Source organism: Condylura cristata, unplaced genomic scaffold, assembly GCF_000260355.1.
Source record: "Condylura cristata isolate star-nosed mole 26May11 unplaced genomic scaffold, ConCri1.0 scaffold00013, whole genome shotgun sequence".
Classification (NCBI taxonomy): Eukaryota; Metazoa; Chordata; class Mammalia; order Eulipotyphla; family Talpidae; genus Condylura; species Condylura cristata.
The window spans coordinates 35,768,229-35,792,241 of NW_004567114.1; positions in this window are offsets into that span (position 1 = coordinate 35,768,229).

Below are 24,013 nucleotides of genomic sequence, written 5' to 3' on the forward strand. Positions count from 1 at the left end.
AGAATATAGAAGTTCTCAAGGAGCCCAAGTTGCATGTATTCAATAATCTTGTATTCAATGTATTATTCAATGGCTTGTTTCCCCTGCGTACTATTAAAAAACAAAAACAAAAACAAAAAAAACTTGTGGGGATGATGTCAAGAGCTCCAAGGTTCTCTTTTAAGCTGCCTGAACCTACCCAGCCTGGGATGATTACAAAACACCCATATCCTCTCAAGGATATGTGATAATGCAATAATGCTTCTACCAGGGTACCTGTGGCACTTTTATTTAGTAACCATACAATGGGAAAAGGGCAGTTCATGGACACTGGAGCATCATTAGACACAGAATTCAAAGTGAAACTGATAGACGTCATGATCCCTGTTAGAGAGTTGACATGTGGGGGCCAGGTGATCATTGTGACCTGACCACAGTTGAAATACAGTTGTTCAGTTGATCATGGACTCACCCAGTCGCCATTTCATCATGAATATATAATTGGAGTGGTTATGTATAGTAATTGAAACACAACTTGGTTCTTTAACCTTTGGGATGAAAATTATTATAGTGGGGAAGACCAAGTGAAAGCCTCTGGAACCATTGCTCCCAGCCAAGACAGTAACTAAAAACAATGTATATAAGGAGAAAAAAGTAATGCCAGTCTTAAAGATCTAAAGGATACAAAAGTTATATCTTCTTGTGCTTTCATATGGTTTAGCAGTCCTACAAATATTCAATGACTTACCAATATAGAATACAAAAGTATAGTTATCTAGTCTTAATTTAGGGCATTTCTAAGGGACCACCCCAGTTTCAGAACTTTCTGTGGACTCAATTGTGGTCTCTATTGCAGCTACAGCCCAACTTTCCCCTCTGCCTGGTTCTGTTTTCTTCATTCCTTACAGGTGTTGCTTTTGAGAGCATTCCCTTATGGATGCTCTCCATCCCAAAAACTTTCTTGAAGGAACTCAATCTATGACAATGATGATCATAGGAACAGTAAGACACAATCTCTATAATTGTCATCTTTCAGCATTTCAGTGCAGTTCCTGCTAATATATTTTCTATGACTTTGTGTGTATATGTATGTGTGTGTACACACACACACAACACATTCTTTTTCACCATGCATACTGTTCTTATATCTTAAACTTAATATGTTATTAATATCTTACACATCATTCTTCTATATATTGTTCTTAGTTGCTATACATTGTATGATAGGGATACCAGTATCCCTGATGCATTTTCTAATTTTCATTATTATAGACAGTGCTGGAAATTCTCAACTTTGTGACTAAAAGTAGATTATATGATCAATTTTTTAAAAATTGCTGTCTTGCTTCTCAGTCATCTCATACTGACATATTGATATAACTCGTTGACAAAGATAATTTGCCATATACTTATCCCTTCTGATATTTTTTTGGAGTGTGTAGTTCTAACTTTATAAGGCTTGACTTATTAGAGGATTTTTATCCCCAAATTTCATCCAGCATGTGGGAATACCCAGGCACAAGGATTTTTGTCCATTAAAGGGAGAAGAGAGGAGAGACATAAGACTCTATTCCTTTGTAAAAATAACCTCTAGTCCCCACTGATGCTTTTTACCTCTGAATTTAAATAATTTCTAAATTTAAAAGGAACTGCCTGGGTTTGTACTACTGTTCCCCAGAAGGGACAATTGTGAGACATTAAAGAGTGGAAAGGACATGCTCAGCCAGAGGCAGAGCCCTCGTTCCAATTAATGAACTTCTTGGAGGAGAGCATAAGTAATTGGTTTTGAGGTTGTTTCCACTGCCTTTGAAGGACAATTGAAGTGCTCATCAAGATGTGCCAAATGTTTATAGAGTGCCCCTTTGGATGAGTATCTGTTTTAAATAAGTGAATTTAAAGGGCCCTGTAACTCACTTAAATTACACCAAGATGGGAGACTGGAGACAGGATATAGCTTCCAGTTGAAATTCCTTGATCTCTGGTTTAGTCTTAATTTTATAGATAACAAAAGCCATCATTGGAAGAACTTTAACCAGTTGTGTCCAAATGTTATTCAGATGGAACACAGGCTGCAGGCTATCCCCAAACTTGTTGGTTCAGATCCATTTTCTTCTTAATGCAAAAGCTTGGCATTGGTTGGTCCAAGACTTACCATTTTGTAGCTTGAAAAGCTTCTGATCTCCTCCCTGCATGGATAAAATGCAGAGCTAAGATAATGTGTACCGCGCCACTGGTGCCTGAAATCAATGGTGCCATCCATGTGTCCAAGAAAATCAGCTGCAGAATTTTGGTGAGGTGCCTCTAAAGTCCTCCCTTTTTCCCGCCAGGTTAATACACCTACTCCCTGAGAGTGGTCTCTTGACCCAGCCAAACGCACCCAATGAGAAAGCTTCAGTGGAGCACATGTGTCGCTATGATCAGGTATTGAGTGATAGCAAGGGGTGGGAGGCTGTGGTAGAAGATCTGAGTAATGTAACAGAGCTCAGCATTGTTAAGAGAAAGCAGCAAGCCTGAAATCTCTCTAAACTGTGATAGTAAATGAGGAAGGCAAGATAAGTGAATGAAGATGGTGAACCAATATCTCGATTTGTCTGTAATTAGTTGTGTGTTCTTGGGCAAGTGAGCTTGTTTTCTAGGATCTTATCTTTTGAGTGCTGTAAAATGAAGGATTCCAACAAGAAAATCACTAAATTTTCGGCTTAAAATTCTGATTTAATTTCTAAGAATACGTTCAAATGTTAAGATTTCAGGTACTTTTCATATTTGAACTGTGGACTTGTGTTTGCTATTGTGCCTTAAATCTGAATGACTTAAAAAGGCTCACTTTAAAATTATACTTATTCCTAACTTAATGTCCTTGAAGGAGTCTTGGAAACCATGCCTTTAAACATTCTATGTAGAAACCAGGTCCTTTCAAAACATCATCTTTTTCAACCTTGGCTGAGGTATTTTTTTAAGTCAGTGTTATAACAAGAAATTTCAAATGAAATTACATGCGTTGAGGACCTGTTCTACTTCCCACCTTTCTCCTCTTTCCCTTGTTTACCCCAGTATGTCACACATTGCCTTTTTAACTACAATTCCCAAAACACACAGCAGGAAGATGATCCCTGGCCTTTGCCTGCCCTTAGCTCTCCCAGGGGTACTGTTGCCTTGCTACAGTCTTCACCTTCTCGACTCTCCACACTCACCCTCACTTTCCTAGGGAATTGTTCCATAGCTTTCCATCTTTCTTCAGATCATGTAAAACATTCTCCTCATTCTCTGAATGGATGAATCAGCTTCCTATTTCAGTGAGAAACAGATTTATGCATGATTCCATCACTTCATCTCCCCACCAATCTACAATTTTACCTTTACCCTCTGCCTTCCCTCTTGGTGAAGGGATGAATTATCTATATCTAACTCCTAGGCTTGTGAACTGGATCCATCTCCTTTTGCTTACTCAACAGTCTTGCTCCTGTAATCGTCTCCTTCCCCTAGTTGCATCACAAACTTTATCCTCACTGATGGATCGTCCTGTCACTCACAGGCACGCTGAACTACTATCCTCTTAAATGAAAAGTGTCATGTATTCCCATATTTATCCCTACTGTTGCTCCATTTCTCTGTTGCTGTGTACAGCAAACTCCTTGAAACTATTGTCTCTACAATTATAATTTATTTCTTCCTGTTCACTTTCATACCATTCCAGTGACTTCCATGTCTCTATCACCAGTAGTCAGTTGTTATTCCTGTTGTTTCGGTTTCAGCATTTGGTGCTCTACCTTTCTTGAGTTACTTGTTTTCTATTAAAGTACAGGATACTGGGGAATGGGATCAAAAACGGGGAGTGGGAGAAAGTGCATGGGACTATGGTGATGGCACACTGGTGACTCGGTGATGAGAAACCCATGGGGATTACAATTGAGATGGGAAAAAAATGTACAAAATGATGTAAACATAAACTTTTAAAAAAAGTACAGGATACTTTACAGCTTTCATTCTAACTTATTAGCTATTTATTTTCTTTCTGCTTTTCTAGTTCCTTCTCTCCTCAAAGCATTGGGCTGTTCAAGGGTATGATCCTTTGCCAGTTTCTCTTCTGTATGGCCCACTTGCTAAGAGATCTCAACTAACTTCTATTTGCTGCATCTATATTCTGATGACCTCCAAATATTTATCTTCAGTCTGGAAAATTCCCCTTACCTTCATCTTCATTTAGTCCAAAATTCTACATGAGTTTCTGATAGGCATTTCAAACAGTACATCTAAAACCACACTCCCGATTTCTTACATATTCCTAAATACGTGCCTCTCCTACCCCTTTGCATGTAATTGGCAACTCCATCTCTTTAGTTGCCTAGGCCAAAGCCCAGGGAGACTTTTATGAAAATTTTTGTTTTTAGCCCATTCTGTTGGTGGCTCTACCGGCAAAATATATCCAGCATTCAGCAACTGTTGCCAGTTTGTGCCTGTTTTCATGATCTTTCTCACTGGTCTCCTTGCTTCGTTTCTTAATAATTATATTTTTAATAGCAAACAATTTTTAAAACTTTAAGTCAGATTTTCTGACTTTTGCTTGAAACAACTTACAGGTTTCCTATCTGGTTTATGATAAACCCAAAATTCACAGTGTTCTTTACAATGTACATTTTCTCCATCACACCTAAAGCAAACGTAATACTTCTCTTGCCTTATCGCCTATCATAATGTCCCTCATTCTCTCATTATCACCCACATTGGCCTCCTTTTCCTGCATTAGTGCTCTTGCACATGCTGTTCCCTGGGCTGGCATGCCCTTTCTGCAGACACCCATGAGGTCTACTGCTTCAACATCTGACACCCACCCTGTGCTTCTATCCTCTTTAACCTCGGTATCACTAGCTGATATATACCTCTTTAAAAATGTTTCTTCTGTCTGCCTTTCTTCTCTAAAGTGGAAGTTGTATAAGGGTAGGGGCTTGTTTTCTGTTCATGCTGAGTTTCTAGTATCTATTCCTGGGCTTGGTACATGGTGAGTGCCCACTAATGACTTGTGGAATAAGTATGTGAATGAATAAAGGTGTTCAAGATAGCCTCTTGGGTTTTGTAGAAACTGAACTGGGAGAAGCAGAAAGGGAGATCTAGAAACTTGGCCTAGTCTGAGGTCATGTTACCTACTATATGTCATCTATGAATAGTCTGAGTCAAATGTGAAATGGCACAGCTTAACTAGGAAGCAAGGCAATGATGAAATTCTGAGAGGAAAATTCACAATGTTGATTTGATATGATGAAGCAGTGATGAACAGACTTGAGTTAGATGGAATAGAAGACTTTACTCCAGTTAGTTAGTTTACTAGGTCATAACCTTAAATGTAATCATAATTCAGTCATATGCATTTTCCATAGGGTTGCTTAGCACCTTTCCAAAGGTACTTCTCATTACTTCTGTGTGTGTTCACATGTACACATGTTCCCAGTAGCCTGCCAGCTGACAGGAATTCAGATACCACCAGCCCAATTGAGATCTATGGTCCCTTCAGTACAATATTTTCTTGCCAACAGCAATCCAAGAAAAATAAGTCAAAACAGGACATTTTCATTTGTAAGGTTGGAGCTCCAATTCAAACTAGTTTCTAAATAAGCAAACATAAAAAGGAATTTATTGGTTCAAATAACTTGGAAGTTTAATTGGTACTTTTAGGGACAGTTGAAGAACCCAAATGAAATAATGCCATGGTTTGCTATCTATTTAACTATCATTTCTTATCTGTTTCTTTATCATCATCATCATCACCCTCATCTTGATTTTTGTCCTTCCTGGATTGCCTTCATTCTCAAAAAGTGTTCTACAAATGATGGCACAGATAGCTTTAGGGAGTTCCAAGTGTTTGTGTTTCCTAATTCTACCATAGCTCTAGGAAGTTGTCAAGGGACAGACCATAAGAGGAAGCAAAGTCAAGTTAATCAAAAAGTAGCATTGTTACTCTTCTCCTAATGGCCATTTATGAAGTTGATTTATTCAAAAATCTTAAATGTGTTTTTATCCCCTTGAAGTCATTGACATGGACTTTTCTTTTAGCGTCAGCTGTCTTTGATTATCATGTTTCTTAGAACCCCATAATGTTTTGTTTCCTCTGCAACTCCTTCTGGCATAATGTCATTGTTCCTAACAGCATTGATGAGGCTTTGGAAACATTAGACCAAACACAATTGAAATGCTAGTTAGCCCCTTTGGCTGCTGTCATGACTTGATGAAAATTATACATACTGAGGAAATGTCTATGGGATCTGATGCAAGCAGTGTGGTCCTCACCATTGAGATGGGCCTCACACTATCCACTGGCCAGAAGCAAAGATTAGTTGGATTCTGCTCCAAAGTGAGACGCAGCTTGAGAACAAACTCACAGTTTAGGAAGTCAAAAGTTCTTTCGAGCAACTCAGTGATGAGTTTGGGACTTGGTATGAGTCCTTTAACTCCTGCTTGACCCAGGGAGTGAAATGAAAATCAGCTTTGCTCTTACAGCAAATTGGCCTTTGCTGTCAGAAAGTCACTAGTTCTGCTTAAGCTTACCTGAGCTCTGGAATTGGATGGAGAGTGTTAGGTGGGAAGTCAAGGAAATGGAGGTAGAGATAAGACAACGAAGGGTTTAAAGTTGCAAGCAGATTCTGCTAATTTAAGAAGGAAGAGTTTATAAGAAAATATTCAGTGGCCCACAGGGTCATTGGGATGGTCCATAAAATCAGTAAGAAAATAAATATTTTGAATTGTGAATTGTGTTGAATTGTATCTCCCTCAAAAGATATGTTGAAGTCTTAGCAACTGTGAAGGTGACCATGAGATTGTGATTTGTAGGAAATACATATTTGGACTTTCAGATTACCAAGATACATTTTCTTATACTGTGGTCTTTATTCACAGTTCCTGGTTCTCAGTTCCCAGTGAAATTTCTCAAGTGTTGGGAGTATTCAACTTATCTCTTGTTATGTAAATAAAAGAAACTTTTGTAAAACACCTGCAGAGGGGACTGGTTTCCAATAATAGGGGGTAGGATGTTTACTTATACTCCCTGATTCCCTAGAAGGGGAAGAGGAGAAGCTAGAAGTGGTGTTTGGTTGTCACTGGCAAATATATTGATTATTTGTGCCTGTGTAGTGAAGTTCTAGAGGAAGGAGCTATAGGCAGCTTCCAGGGTGGTAAGAACGAAAAGATTTGGTGAGAATGGAACCCCTTGAACACACATAGCACTCGGTAACATTCCCCAGACCTTGCTTGTGCCTCTCTGCCATCAGGCAGTTGACTTGTAGCCTTTACTAGTTTTTGTAGCACATTGGTATTCTGATGAGTAAATAGATTTCCTGAGTTCTTTTCGCCTCTTTAGCAAATTTCACTGAACTTGAGGTGGGTGTCTTGGAAACCTAATTTACAGTCAGTTGATCAGAAACACTATGTTTTCCATAGGCATTGAGTTCTGGGAACCTGTCATCTGTAACCAACTAGTCAGAAGTACAGGATTGCCTAGGAATCGGCAGCCTGTATTGGAAGTCAAGGGCAGTCCTTGACTGAGCCCTTAACCCGTGGAATCATGCTGTTTCCAGGTGGTCTCAGAATTGAGTTGAGTTCTCAGACACTCTGCCAGAGTCTGAAAATTGCTTGTTGATGTAGGAAAGCCTCCACATATCCATTAGAACTACATTTAGGAATCCACTGACAAAATGGCCTTATATGGAAATAGGGTCTTTCTGGAGATAACCAAATGAAAATACCAATTTGTCATCTTGGTAGGAGAAAGGAGTAGGAAGTTTACACATACAGACACTGGGGAAGAAAATAGGCACAGAGATTGGAGTGATGCTATAAACCAAGGAACTCTAAGGATGCCAACAACTAGACAAGGTCAAAAGGTTCTTTTCTAGAGCCGTCAGAAGAGCCTGGGGCCCTGCCAATATCTTGCTTTCAGAGTTCTTGCCTCCAGAGTGGTGAGAGAATCGTTTCTGTTGTTTTAAGCCACCCAGTTTGTGCTTCTTTGTAATGGCATCCTTAGGAAACTAATCCAACAGAGCCGAAATACAAGTAGGAGCCTTGGTTCATCTCAGAAAAGGCATGTTGGTGAGTGTGGGTTCTGAGAATGCTGGGGCGGGGGGGTAAGGATTAAAAAATATATGTTGATGGAGGGATTTAATGGATTATAAGAGATGTGAGAAAAGAACTGAATTTCTTACTTTTTGTAAAAAATCATTCTGGGGCCCTCCCTGGTGGCACAGCAGGTTCAAGCAGAGCACTAAGAAGCTAAAGCCACTTCAGCATGAATTCTATCCCCACCTGCCCTAGAGATGATCCTCCACATGGCACAGCAGACCTCTCCTGACCCGCCCGCTGCTCCCCTCAGCAGTGTACTTCGTCAATCTGCCTGTTCTGCTCCCCACTCTGTCTCTGATGAATTCCCTGCACTTCTGGCCTATACCCCAGTGCTCTGTACGCACCAATAAATAAATCTTAAAAAAAAAATCATTGTGGCAAAATGGGCATAACATAAAATTTACCATTTTTAAGTGTACTATTCAGTGATATTAAGTATATTTGTTGTGTAGCCATTAGTGCTCTAGACTTTTTCCATCATCCCAAACTCAATTTGATCCATTAAATAAAAACTCCCCATTGCCTTCTTCCTTGACAGTCTCTGGCAACCACTATTCCACATTCTGTTTATGAATTTGATTATTCTAGGTATATCATAGAAGTGTAAGGTTACATACAATATTGTCCTTATGTGTATGGCTATTTTGCTTAGCATGTGATTTTTTAAAATATGACTTACTTAGGGACTGAACCATGTGTGTTTGGCTTTATTAGGGTTGCATTTGTGTAGTGCTGCTTTTCTAAATGGGAAGCAAACTCGCGAGATGATTACCTTAAGAGATAAGCCTGGCTGAAAATAAAAATAGACTCAGAAAAGGTTGAGATAACTTTGTTGATGACAGAGTATATAGCTCTTTAGGTAAGACAGTTTCTGAGGTGGACAGCCTGTGAAGTTACTTAAAATTGCATCGACCAGTTTCCTAACAAATGCTTTTTATTATTTCTGGTTGATAGTGAATCACATACTCTTTATCCAGTCTCATTTTCAATTTCTTTGAAAACTAAATTTTAACAAGGTTGCCACCTTTTTTAGACTTACAGGTTGGTTGGCTTTTGTAGTTAGTACAAGAGCCTAGATGGTGGCTGAGCCTAGACTTTTAGAGAAAATCTGCTTTATATCTCGTGGGTAAGCCTTAAAACACATCCATCATTTCCGAAGTGACCACTTGGGCTTTATCCCACACCTTTTCAAGAATGAGTAGTTAAAGGGGACATCACCATTTACTCTATGATGGTTTTAGAACATTTACAATCAACCTATGAGGCCTTTCAGGAATGATTAGGGTATTTCTAAATAACATACTGGTTACCTGACTTTGGACAGGTTACTTAATTGACTTAGTTGACTCTTTTATTTTAATTTTCAGAATGTAAGTGGTAATGTCTACCTAAAAGGATGCAAAGTGAATTCAAGGAGAAATTTCTAAATAGTAGGCCCTCGATATATTTAGTTATCATTTATCTGTGTAAATTCTATATGATGATGGCATATCCTTTGCATTCACCAATATATGTAGTAAAATTTCAAATTTCATTGGCAAGGAAGTTTATAAGTATTTGATATAATACTTTATTAAAATAGTAACACAGTATTGTTTTAGGTTGGGGGTCCATGAAGAGAAGAGTCTGAGGAAGAGATTCAGCTGCTCTTTAGGAAAGATTTAAAAGGTGATGAAGAAAACTGGACAGAAGAGGGGGAGGATGATACTGTTTCAGATAAATTCTAGCTTTATAGCTTGGTATTGAGGGCAAGGGTTAGATATTTGGGGAAGGGGAACTAAATTATAAATCTCACTACAGGATATCATACCACACAGTATTTCAGGCTTTCATTCTATAATGGGACAATTTTAGGATTCTGTAACTTTTATGGAAAATTTGTGGAACCACCAAACTTACCTATTTAGAAATAAAGCATTTATTTGTTCAGGAATTTACTATTTCTTAAATGTTTGTCCAGTGCTCAGGACTGTACTAGGCACTAAAAGCATAACAACAAAAAAGAAATAATTAGTAAATATTTTGAACTACTTAAAAATTAACAAATTGAAGACAAGTTAGCAATAACCATTTCCTCTAGGCTTTTCAGTAAAAGTAACAAGGCTGCTAAATCAAACCTATTTAAACTGTATTTTTAGAAGGAGTTGCTGCTAAGATTTGTTTAGATCTGTCCTAAACATAGCAAGGCAAACTTGGAAAGTCGAAACTTTACTAGCAAAATTGGTACCCTGTTCTTGCTTCAAGCTATTACTGATTGAACATGAAAATCAGGGAAAATTTGTGGTAGCTGAGGTGGAGCTTTGGGAATTGTAAATGCACCCTTTGCAATTAATCTAGAAATAACTGGTTACTTAAGATAAATACACATGAGTCTGACTAATATCTGTTGAACAATAGATACTTTCCAACACAATAGTTCTTGCAGAGAAGAGGAAGAAACTGAATTTTTTAATTTCAACTCAGGTTTCTACCCTTGAGTATATCTGATGAGCTCAATCAGCCACATGGAAACAAAAGTAGGAAAAAAAATCCATAAAGTTTCTATTACCTTCTTATTACCAAGCCTGTATTTGGGTATAATAATCAATGTTCTCCCAAGGGGCAAGCAAGGAAATGTGTGTCTGTCATGACTCTTTGTTCATAAGCAACAGGAATGAATTTTGGATTACTTGAGCAGGGAAGAGTTTATTGGAAAGATATAATAGTTCTTAGAATAAGAGAGAAAAAGTAGACACCTGGTTAGAAAGGATCGGAGTCTTGATAGTGGAATGCTGGGATCTAGGAAACAAAATCCATGGTGTCTTATAAGCACATCTCTGCTAGGATAAATCTGCTTCTAACATATTTTAGTTTGTGATGTTTTGCTTATGACCTAAATCTCAGGGAGAAAGGTATCTTATTCCTTACCCAGAGGATGGTTGGACTTCGGGATTCTCTCTCTCATGTAACAAACACATCTATTAATTTCAGCTACTGAGTGCCAAACACCTGAAATACACCGCTAGCAAATGTGTTCAGTTGGGGAACAGATAGCTTCTGCAATGTAAAATCAAGGTGCTCTTAGTAGAATGGGAATAATTGCTGGGTATTCGGGAGGGCCAATAAGCGTTATAGAATGATTTATTTTAAGTTCACATTTACATACTTTTTTTTTTTTTAAGAAATGTTAACTCTTCTCCTTGAGTTTTTTTTTTTAATTATTTATGCATAGAAGAACTGGGTGCAGGCCAGTTGTGTGAGGGGGTTAGAGGATTCATCAGAGACACAGTGGGGAGCGGACAGGTGGATCTACTGAAATACACTGCAGAGGGGAGCAGTGGGTGAGACAGGAGATGTCTACTGCGACGTGTGGTCAGCTCCCTGGCGGGGGACAGAAATCAGCCCATAGAGGTGGTCACCCTGAGACAGTCCCTAGGCCAACAGGAAGGTCCCAAACTTTTTCTTGATTTTTGGATCACATCTTCAAATGTCCCAAGTCACGGGGGTAGAGAATGCTAATGTCCATATGCTCACCACTCTAGAGCCAAGCAGGAGCTGGCTGTGGTGTTCACCTGGAGGCATTAGCATGTGCTCCTGCACACTGACTACTTTCTGCAGCCCAACAGGAGGGTAATGTCAAGAGCCTGAGTTTTGACTCAATTTTCTTTTCTCTGCCAGATTCTACTCCACTTAATCTTTTATTTTCTTTTCCCAGTCACTGTCAACTTCTCTCCCCCTTAACCCCTATTTTTCACATCCACATTTATCTCAAGGTTTCATTTGAGTATAAAGTTCCTATAGTTTTCTTATGTTATAGAATTAGTTTTCCATTTTCACCTCCCTGTTGAGATGGCCACTGACGAAAACCTGTGTTTCCATATGTCCCCTAGAGGATTCCATACTTCCCCATTTTTACTGTTTTATATTCCCAGACTTAATATTGTTTCAAATATATTTGGAAACAAGTATAGGGAAATAGCTACATTACTTAAGTGCAACTCAATGAAAGTTAAGGTAGAAATAGCATTGTTTTTTTATATAAATCATACTAGCTGTCTTCATTATCAGACATTACTCAAATACTTTGTTTATTCATTCATTCATTCATTTTTATATTAACTAAGCAATTATTACACACCTACACATGCCATGCATTATTTTTAAATGGAGTTTTTTTTAACTTTTCAATGAACTTAGAGAGGAAAAGAAGGACAAACCAGTTTCAGTGAGATTAGCATGAGCTGGTCAGAGGAAACCAGAAAGGAATTTATAGTGCAGTTTCTTTGATCTTACCTTGTTCTTGTGTCATTGACATAGTTAACAATTCTATGTTCTAAAGCAAAACCTAAAATGGCTCCTCATTTCAGCTACTAAAACAGCTTGTCCCCCATTGGAACTTTTCCATCTCCTAGTTTCTTGGGTGAAGAAGGAGTTTTGTGGGCCAAAGGACAAGTGTTCCTAAATGGCGAGGTACCTGGGAACTCCCAGGTAGGGAGGTGCCACTCAGGTTGTTGTTGAAAGAAGCTGCAAGTCGGCTTTTCACCTACTTTTTATGTTCTGATTCTGTCAGTAGTTCTAATAATCTTCTGTATACTACTGTTTCCTCCTTCCAGGATAGGGTCATGTCTAAATGCTGGTATTGCCTTTAATTGTCATGTCCCTTTAATCTGCTCTGGTCTTTTAATCTGGACCATTTCTATAAACCTTTTTGTTGTTGTTTTATGATATTGACATTTTGAACATCATCCTCATCTTTGAAGAACATAGTCCTCACCACCACCTTTCACCTTTTCCCCACCACCTTCATTCCCCCATTTTTGAAGCAGAATATTTTTCATTTTAAATTCCTGTGAAATTTTGTTATATAAAAATTATGCATTTTAGATTCCAGGCCAGGCTACTGCATAGGTGATAGCTACTGTCATTGTTAATTTTAATGACTTGGTCAAGGTGTTACCCAGATTCTTCATTATATAATTACTTTTCCTCACCCCCTATTCATTCAACTATTAAGTAGTTTGTGGGGAGACATTTTTAAGATTATGCAAATATTCTGGTCCTCAGAAACATTTCCACCTACATGCAGCATCCATTGATGAATCTGATCTGATCCAGTCTTTGGGTGCAAAATAATGGTTCTCCAGAGCCAGTTCTCCCTCCCCACTCATCTATCAGCTATCCCACTTCCAGGTAGCTGAGTGTTCCCTGCGCTACATCCATCACACTTATTTATTATTTACTGTCAACTTATATTAGCATGGAGTCATGAATTCCTTTTTTTTCCCAATGGCTGATTGCTATACTTATTTCATTGTTACATTACACTTATTTCTTTTGGTGCTCAAATTTATATGTCCTTATTTATGTGAAGTAACAGTCAAATATAACTTGATACAGTTTACTTATAACCAATTAAATTACAGTCCCTAAATCCCTGCTTTATAGAAATTCTGGAACCATTATATATCCATATATATGTAATATATGCATATATATAGTTATTTTACATAAAAATAGTGACAACAGAGGTTACTTGAGAGAAGAGCCTAGGGTGACAGAGGCTTGAGGTGGAAGATAGATTTAATGTATAACTTAATACTATTAAAAAATTTTAAGAAACAGGTATATGTGATAAATTATCAAATTTAAAAAATGTGTTCTAGCTGAGTCATTATCAGTAAACCAAGATTAAGTTGGCCCTGCTGTTGTGGAACACATTTTGTTTCCAAATTGTTAGACTTTTAAGCTCCATTTGAAAAATTCCTACGTAGTCTTCACTAGCAAGGTGGTGTTGCTTGCAGATAGACGTTAGTTTGGGTCTGTGTTTAAAGACAGGCTTTGGATGCCAGCTCTGGAAATTCTAAACCTTATCCCTCACTTCTCAGACCAGGAGTATGATTCCTCATGCCAGTATCAACAAGTGTCATTGTCATGGTGATGCAGTGCTTTTTCTGCCTTGTGCTTCATTCTGAACAGTTTTATAAGCTGATAGGTGGGGAAACTCTAGGTAAGGCTTTTAGAACAAGTGCTCATTTTAGCTTCTTTTTCAGTCATTAACCTTGTTTGTCCTAGCTTAGCAAGGATGGTCACTTGGCTCATGATGGTGGTTTGAAATATAAATAAGGGCCAAAATGCCTGCCATGAATACCTCTCCAATTCCTGTTTTGGACAATTAAAGACTTCTTTGTGAGTCCACAGGCAGTAGATTTGAAAATTTGTTCATTGTGTAGTCAAGCAGTATATTTAAAACATTTCATTCTGTCTCACTGTGGTAAGAAATCTTCGTGAGCCCTGCAAAGCTATAGGTGGTCAGGCTCAACACCCAGCAGATTATAACACAACCTGGAGGGAAGCTTGTCGGCCCACTCACAAGCTGCCTGTGCAATTAACTCTCCATGCAGACCACACTGAGCTCAGCCATAGTCATCCTTCTTGGAAAAAAAGATAGTAAAGTGGTCTTATTATAAACATGGACAAGCTGGATTTTTTAGGGGCTTTTGCATTTTGGAGTCTTGTGGTTTTCTTCATCTATTTGATAATCATTAACATGCACAACAGTTAACCTTCCAGCAATGGGAAACTTTATATCTGTGCTTTGCAGCATCTGTCTTGCAACGCAGACTGAGGTTTACTGAGGCTGTTTTTATAATCACTGGTGGTAAAATCAGGAAGATGCAATATGGGCGTGTATTGAAGTACAGTTCGTCCAACATTCTAGACCTTAAATTAGAGTGATGAGCATAAACACTGAAAACAGAGTTTTTTTTCCCAACTAAATTGCAATTATATTTTCAATGACCTACAATTACCAGAAACCATCTCAAAGCTAGAAATTAACTTCTTAGGCACTGGTCCCAGCAGATCAGCTGTTAAATGGACCATCTTATGTAGCTGACCTCCCACTCTAGTTTCAACCTCAAGGCGGAGCCTCAGGGTGGAGCCCTTGTTTCCTGGTTACATGATAGGCATCAGCCAGGCGAATTGTGCAGCCGTATTTTTACAACTTCCCAAATTACAGTTTTATCCACGTTTATGACATTTTGCTGAAACGCTGTTCTTGTTTTCTTTTTGAGAGCAAGTGATCATTTTATTTTAGATTTTAGTTGAACTATTTTTATGCAGCAGGTTTTGTCATCTGGAATTTAGGGCATGAACTCATTCCAAGAGCCACTGTGTTTATTCTTGACTAGTCACTGTGAGACCTAGGTAAAGGCACTTTACTTTTTGAGCTTCAGAGTCCTCGTCAGAATGCCAAAGGATGAGCAGGGGGGAAAGTATAGAGTGTCCTTTTGTCAGAGCATCAGTGAGTCAGGCATCTGGTCTAAGTGCAGGCCTTGATGCTTCCCCATCCTTCAGTCAGTCAGCTTCCTGGTCTGTGCCACCATCTCCCTTTCTGTGAGAGGATGGGGGCTTCAGAGTCAGTGTTTTCCTCACACTGCTGGCACACAACTTAGCACAAGGTTGACTTGAAATCAAGACTGTAGAGCACTTTGAAATGTTGAAATTTGTGCTCAATTCATTTTCAGGTGGATTAACTTGTTTAAAGCCTCATGGCCTTTTCATTCTGTAGAAACTCATGATGAGTATCTTTTCCTTGAATTCAGTGTCATGTCCTGAATCTACCTCCTTACTGACCCCAACGTAACTTTTCTGACTTGCAAAGCAAAGCCAATTTCCTTTTTAAAACCCTTAACCTTGCTTCCATACCAAGAGCCATGTTGATTTGATCTCTACCAACTTCTTGGCTTTACATTCCTCGTTTCTGCAGCATGAAGGTGTTTCTCCATCGCCCCAGTGCATCATTCTTTTACTAATATAAAAGACCTTGTTTCATGCTGTTTTTGCTAGCTAGCTCTGCTCACCACTTCTCCATTTAGATAAATCACAGCATTCAAGAATGCTTAGACCATGCTATGGACTGAAGATCTGTGTCACTGCAAAATTCATTCAACTCCTTATCCCCAAGGTGATGGGATTAGAGGAGGATGTCTCATGAGTAGAATCAGACCATTACAAGTGAGACTCCAGAAAGACACCTAGTCCCTCCCACCATGTGTGGAGACAGTGAGGACAGCCATCATTGAAGAAGCAGTTTCTAACCATACATCAAACTACCAGTGCCATGATCTTGAACTTCCCAGTCTCCAGAACTGTAAGATATAAATTTCCATTGCTGGTGAATCCCCTAGCCTATGGTATTTTGTTAGTTATCCAAATGAATCAGCAGGCTACATCCCCCAAAGAGCCTCTCCAGAAACCCCTACACTATGGTAGATACTCCTCTGTAGACATTTAATAAAAGTTTGAGTTCTTATTAATCAGGCCTCAGTGTTAATAATTAATGAGGAGTCATTTTCTTTCCATGGATCCCTTTGCACATCTCTAAGATGTAAGGGAAGAGAGAGGGTATCCAAAGAAGAGTCTGACCTCCTGTGCCCATGAAAGAAATGACCCCATCGGTGACCTTTGTGGCATATCTGAGAGACCCAGTACCTTTTCTTTTTTCTTAAGATTTGTTTATTCATAAAGAACTGGGGTATAGGCCAGGGGTGAGGGGCTGGTGAGAGGATTCACCAGAGACAGAGTGGGGAGCAGAATAGGCAGATCAACAAAGTACACTGCTGAGGGGAGCAGCAGGTGGATCAGGAAAGGTCTTGTCATGTGGATCACCTCCGGGCTGGGATTGAACTCACACTGAGGCGGCTGCAGCCAGCTTGCAGTGCTGTGTCCTAACTGGTTGTGCCACCAGGGAGGGCCCCAATACCTTTTTAAATGCTGAAGAAGATGCTTAGGGTAAAACAAATGATTCAGTTTCCTTCCATTAGCTCTATAATATTGAAAGAGAGAATTCAAGTCTAAAGTAAAACTTGATTTTGTACATTCTTTTGAATTTCTTTTGAATGGATTAACAGTAAGTTTGGTTAATAATGAATGCATTACATACTCTGCCTTTTGCCATTAAAGATGTGATACTGAACTTACATTAACATAGTTATTTGGTTAGGGAATAAAATAAAGTATAAGTAGGACTTGTTTGGATTATTTTGGATCCTATATGTTATTTCAGTGAGTTAATTAATAATGTTTCTTTAACCCTACTTCTGGGGCATTTCTGAGAGATAGATAGGTGTAGAATTAACAGATGATAAGTGTCAGCATTAAAATGCCTGTGGCCACATTGTGCTGTCAACCAGAATGCTGGGTGATATCAAACGGAAACTTCATAGAAGGTGACTTTACTCACATAACTGGCCTTCTGGAGGTAAATAACCTTTGCGGCTGTTAATAGAGCCAACAGCAGTAAGGCCAGTGTTTCTCCAGTTCTCTTGTTGTTGTAAGGTGGCTACTAATAGTTTAAGACATTATTCTGTATCTAAGACAGGAAGAAGAATGTGCCAGTGATACTTGTCCTTTGTATCAAGAAAGCAAAATTTGCCAGAAGAATCCTGGGGACTTTCACTTTATACCTTTTGGAGGCCAGACTGCCTCACATGGTCAACCGTAGCTGCAGGAAAACATGAAATTAAATAATTGGTTTTTGTAGCCTTCATGATGTAGGGCACCAAAGAAGATAATCTTGAGAATAGGAGTTGTTTAGCTAACTTGGTCTGCCATGAGTGTCATCTGACTCTCTGAAAAGCCATTAACCTTCACCACTATTTATCAGTGTTATGCTCTCTGAGGCTCTCTTGACCTATGGCAAAAATATGAAGTTATGCATCATTTATAAATTTCCCCAATTACCATGTAATGTGTCTGTGCTGTCTCTGCCAGGCCATTCTTACCCAGGGCAAGAAGCCTCTGCCAGTGATGTCAGGGAAAGCTTTTGAATCTGGTTATTTGAATATGTTTGAAAAAAGTGCAAACAAAAATATCTCTCCTTGGCTTAACTTTTCACTCCTGTTTTTTCATGGGTGCTTCTAAGAGCATTTGCATGTAAACCTTCCAAATTGAGATGACATGTGGTAGGCGAACTATCTCAAAATTTATGATTTATATCACCAATCAAGAGTAATAGCAGTCCATTAATTCTGATGAGGTAACCTCATTAAAGGGTGCATTGTGGAATGAACAAGGAGGATTCTAGCAAGTTTGAAAACCTGAAGCCACACTGTCTTCTTCCTGTAGGGTGCCTGCACAAACACCTCTCTGGTTCAGGAACACATGTGGCAGGATATGCTGATATAGTTGGCTGGAGGGCAGTGCAGAGTAGTGTTTAGTGAGCTCTGGAGCTGGATCGTCTAGACTAAAGTCTGGCTTCTACACCTTACTAGCTGTGTGACCTACAGTAAGTTGTTTAAACTCTCTGTGCCTCCAAATGAGACAATAAATAGTATTCAGTTAATATGTGTAAATAGATGTAAGGCACAGAGAAAATTTCCCACCTGAATTTACACAATAATTGATAAATAGTGGCTCTTGTTATTCTATAATATTATTACAGAATAGTTAAGTGCTTCAGAGGTGGCAGCACTTAATCACTCTGTGTGCAGTATGTCATGCCATATGTATTTCCACAATTTAAGAGAAGAAAAGGGAAATTGAACAGAAAGGTGAAGGAGTCTCTCTTCTGAGCTACATTGCTACCAAATGTGGAATTAGAATTCGAACTGCAGTATTTTGAACTCCAAGGCCTGCATTTATTCCCATGGTGGCATTATTGAAGTGAAATCTAAAACTTAAGTTAGTTTATTATATGCATATGTTAGTTAGTTGTTATATGCATATAATTTTCTCATGCTCTGAGTGAAACATTTGAATTGTGGACCTCACCCAGGATCATCTTTCATAGACAGCTCATAGATCCTCTTTTTCTGAAAACTCTTTTAAGATTCTAATAAAGTAGAGAGGGCCCCAAGGCTATGTAAAGGTAGTGATTCTAAGTATAGTTAGCACCTGATAAAATTTAGCTGTGACTGCCTCTTATTACCCGAACCTACCTTCTCTAGTCAAGATTGAATAGACTCAACCTTGCATTCTCACCTTCAGAAATTTGAAATTCACATTCTGAGCCAGTCCAGTAGATATAGCATGTCATTGAAACAAGTTGAATGGAAGTTCAAGAGAAATAAAGTATCCACTTTACTAGGAGGGTTCGAAAAGACAGGATGCTAACCAGGCCAGAGAGTGGAGGAGATTTTAAAAACTAAGCAGACACAAGAAGAGAGAGATGAGACTGTTGGTAACATGTGGCTTCTCAGGTCTCAGATCTAGTCCCTTTTGAAATTCCTGCCTTAGGTATTCATGGAAAAACCCTGTATCTGTATAATAATTTACTCATATCTTGCTTTCTTTGTTTGTTCAGCCAACTTAGGTTGGTTTTTATTACCTACAACCAGTCTCAGTAAAGACTATTAGGATAGATATTACAGTTACTAACTGAAATGAGTGTTTTAGATTATCTAGTTACTTTATCCTATTCTGTCTTTTACTCTCAAAGATTAGGAGTTACCAATCCAATGCCATAAATTTAATTTAGGTATCTTAACACAAACTTGGGAAAGTTTTCACTTCCCTTCATCAGTTGTTAAATCTCCCTCTAAGTAAAGAATGTACATTAGGTCTTATCACAAAATGTCTAGTTCTGATGTGTGTGTGTGTGTGTGTGGGTGTGGACACATGTAAAATATCTAGGGTTGTACATTATTCTTTTGGAAATCTCTTCTACAGAAATTCTAAGTGTTTCATCCCTGTGACGGGGCTAAGCCTTGTTTGTGCCATCTCTGTGCAGTCCAGATAGAGAAAGCACCCCTCCCACACAATCGCTGAATTCATCTTTCTCTGGCTTCCATAGCCAGAAATTCTAATTCAGGGTCTTAGACTCTTCATGCAAGCCTTACATATGCCCAGCTTTCAGCACCAGGTATGTGATATAAAGAGATTCAAGAGGCTATGATCCTTTTGGACTTAGGCTTCTGGCTTCTTATTATAGCAGGTGTCTTAGGATTTTCAGACAACTCTAAACAATTGCAGGGGTGGGGGGTGCTATTTGTTTTTAAAGAAAAAGCCTTCACACCAAGTGGTTCTTGATCAGGGGTGTATTTCAGGGGTATCCAAGAAAATTTGATTGAAATATATTTGTCACCTGAGCAGGGAAGACAGATATTCATGTACAGTGTGTGTGGATTGGTAAAATTGTTTTGGAGAAAAATTTAATAGTGTCCATCAAAAATTTAAATGTACATATGTAGTCATCTGATTTAAGTAGGAATATATTGCACAACTGTACTCACACATGTGCACAAATATATATTTGAAATAATATTTGCTAAAGCTTTAATTTTTTAAATAATATGAAATCATTATGATGAGGTAAAATTTATATACATATAAATAGATCCTTTGGGAAGGAGGCCAAACTAAAATAAAAAAAATTACATAGAGGATGAGTATTTTTTATACATATTATTTATATTTATTGTAAGACTATAATTCTATCTGTGTTTAAAATAATAATAAAAGGAGAGTTATACAGATGGAATTCTTTATCCAAAATCTTTGTGATTATATGCCTAGAAAGCTTCTTTAAGAATATATCAGCTGTCAACAGGATTCCCTGAGGGGACTAAGAATAGTCTCTTGGCTCAAAAAAAACTTTTAAATATATTTTACTCTGTTTTTGTTGCCCGTGAGCAAAATAGTCTCAGTGAAGGCAAACTTATTGGGAAGGACATAAAAGATATTGACTGAAATAAATGTTTTAGAATTTTAGAATGTCAGGCTCACTGTAAAATAAAAGGAAAATAAATTCAGGCTTATTGTAAAAAAATTTTTAAAGTAGATATTTATGTAGGACAAGGAAAATTACTCCTCCCCCATCCCCTACCCAAATCACTCCTTGAGAAGGGACATTTTTACTTTTCATGTTATACTCTTTGTCCTGTTTTTTTTGTTTGTTTGTTTGTACTATAAAAATATATAACTTTCATATTCAATAATCATTATTCACTTTTCTAGACCCTCACTAAAATCTATATGATCAGAAAGTTTGGAGATAGACTCTAGGCATATATGTTTTATAATAAATGCCTCAGTGAGTATGATGTATATTCTCTGCCAAGAACCACTGCCAGCTAGGATCCTGCCTATGGATTCTTTCCTACCATTTCCATGTGGATTTCATAGGCTGACTACACTCCAGCCCCCACCATAGAAGAGGAAACATTGCTCAGGGTGGCCCCAAATATTGAAGAGCCCATATTAAAAATCACACTGATTGGTGCAAAGATGGGTATGTGATCAAGTCTGACCCATGAATTATGCTTTTCTGATACTTTCTTCTGGAGTTAGTTGGGAAAACAAAGCATATTTCTCTCTCTCGATGTTATTAAGCTTATGTAGAATTTGAGATTTCAGCTTTCAATTGTCATCTTGTCAGTGACGTGGAAGGAATCTGTGGAAGAACTAGGGAGCGAGATAATCCGGATGTCATTAATAATCCTTGATCTAGATTAATCAAAAGATTAATCTCTTGTACCTTATATTTATGAGAGCTAAATAGATTTCCTCAATTTGCCTACATTTATTTCAGTTAGGCTGATGCCACCAGCAATAATGAATCTTCACTAATATGCCAGTTACCCTTTTTCATCCATGGGTGTGAATGTCTGTTCTTGGACTTTCTGTCTGATTCTCTGTCCTTTTGTCAAATTGTGAGACTTGATGTTTCTGGATTTGTATATAGTAACAGAAAACTCAAAAACTGGAAGGGGTTGGAGATGAGGACTTTGATTCTTACTAAAATGAATGCAAGAAATTCTAATTGTGAATAAGTTATATTAGAATTATATCAGGTGACTTAGAATCTTGATAACCAATGGTTCTGAGCAATAGTTCTATGAACCATAGATTCTTTTTTTCTTATTTGAAGACTTATTTATTTATGCATACAGGAACTGAGGTACAAGCCAGAGGTGTGTGTGTGTGGGTGTGGGGAGGTGATGAGAGGATTCACCAGAGACAGTGGGGAGCCGAACAGGCAGATCTACTAAAATATACTGCTGGGTCTGCTATATCATATAGGTCACCTCCCTGGCTGGGAATCAAACTTGTGCTGCAGTGACTGCATATGGCTTCATAGTGCTGTGCTTTAATCCCTTATGCCACCAGGGAGGCCAGAGATCCTTAAAGGAGAATAGTCTTGGTTTCTCTGAAACCAAGGTTAATCCATTTATTCAAAGTAACAGAGTCTAGTCTACAATCTAGGTCTCCCTGGCTTTACCTGGTACTCTTTCCCTGCATTGTGCTACTGTGTTTCAGATTGGTTCTAAATTCTCACATTGTATCATAAAGCAACTAGATGTTATTTTTAAAATTAACATCATAGAGAGGAAGAAAATCTATGAATAAGTAATCTTTAAGTTTAGTATTTAAAATAATTGTGCTATGTTAAAACAGTAGAAGAATATAAGTAGACCATATTAGACATAACTCCATACTTGATGAAACTGGTATTTTTCTATTGGTGATTCAAAGTCCAAATTTCTTTTCAATATTGAGAAAAAAATTATGAGAGTTTTCCTCCCAAACGCTGACATGTTAAGTACAAATAGAATAAATATTTATTCTTAAATTGAAGCCCTTGGAGAGAGAATTAAATCAAGAGGCTATTTGTGGAGTATTTGCAGATAAATAATTGATTGCTTATTGGCAGTTCACAAAAGTCTATATTTATATCTTGAGATTTTTTTAGTTAACTCCATGCATTCCTCAAAGAGACATATGACCTGTAGAACAAGGCATCATTTCCTTCCAAATACATAAAATCATGGAGTTTGGGGGTGAGCAGGTTATTTAGAAACTGCTTTGTTCAACATTTATTGATGAGGAGCCCAAGACCCAGGAAGATTTATTGCCTATATATTACCGTGGATCAGGAGCTATCATGAATCCTTCCACTATGTCACCTGGAATTAACTTTTTCTGATAAATCTGAATTTACATGAAAATCTGGAACTTGATAGTAAATAAAAAGGTGTATTAAGAGATATTTGTATACATTAATATTAATTTCAACATCTAAATTAAATAAAAATATTCTTTATTTGCATATTTAACTAAGATAAAATGTTTTTTCTGATCTCTCTACTTCTCTTTCCAGCCACACTCCAAAAAGAAACAATGATTATTCCAAAAACATTTCCTTAAACTTAATATTTTCTATTTTGATGGTAAGGGGATACAATCAACATGCATTCCTACAAAATATGCATTTAACTGTAAAAGATTTTTGCACATATAATTATTTGTTCTAACAGTCTCCCATGTTTCCATGTACAGAACTCCAGAACAGTGACCTTTCCATTATGGGGAGAAGTTATATATAGCCCTGGGAGGTGGGAAGATATGGAGTATCATCTTTGTGACCTAGTCAATGAAATTAAGTATGTCAAACACATCTCAAGCTTGTGGCAAGGCAATATCCAGAAGCAGCAAGCTGGCTGGGTCACTGGCCTCATAAGCAAGAACCAAGAGGGCCTCTCACTGCTCTTCCTAGTGAGGGGAGGCTGCTCTTAATTAGAAAAAAACAATTAGTGAATACAGTATCTAAAATCAGAAAGAGGGAAGAACAGATGTTCATTAACTAATTCTGTGTTTTCCATTCTTCCAGGTGAAAAAGAAAGCCAGACATGTAGGGGTTTGTAAACCTACGTGTCCCAAGTTACTGTCTCCCAAAATCAGAGAGGAGGGAGTTTCAGACCCAGGGGTCAGGACGACACCAATTGGGACAGTTACATGATGACTCTTATTCCAATGTAACTGTTCCAGTTGACCTGTGAAGGCAGCAGAGCTGACATTTTGGAGAATGTCAGTGGGTGACTAAACAGGTAGTCAGGTAGTAACTTCAGTTAGCTTCTGTTCTAGATGTGGGCTCTAATTTGCTATAAACCTGTCTTTCATGAGCTGGGTGTTATCTCTCAAGTCATCAAGTTAGATATACCCAGCACTACTT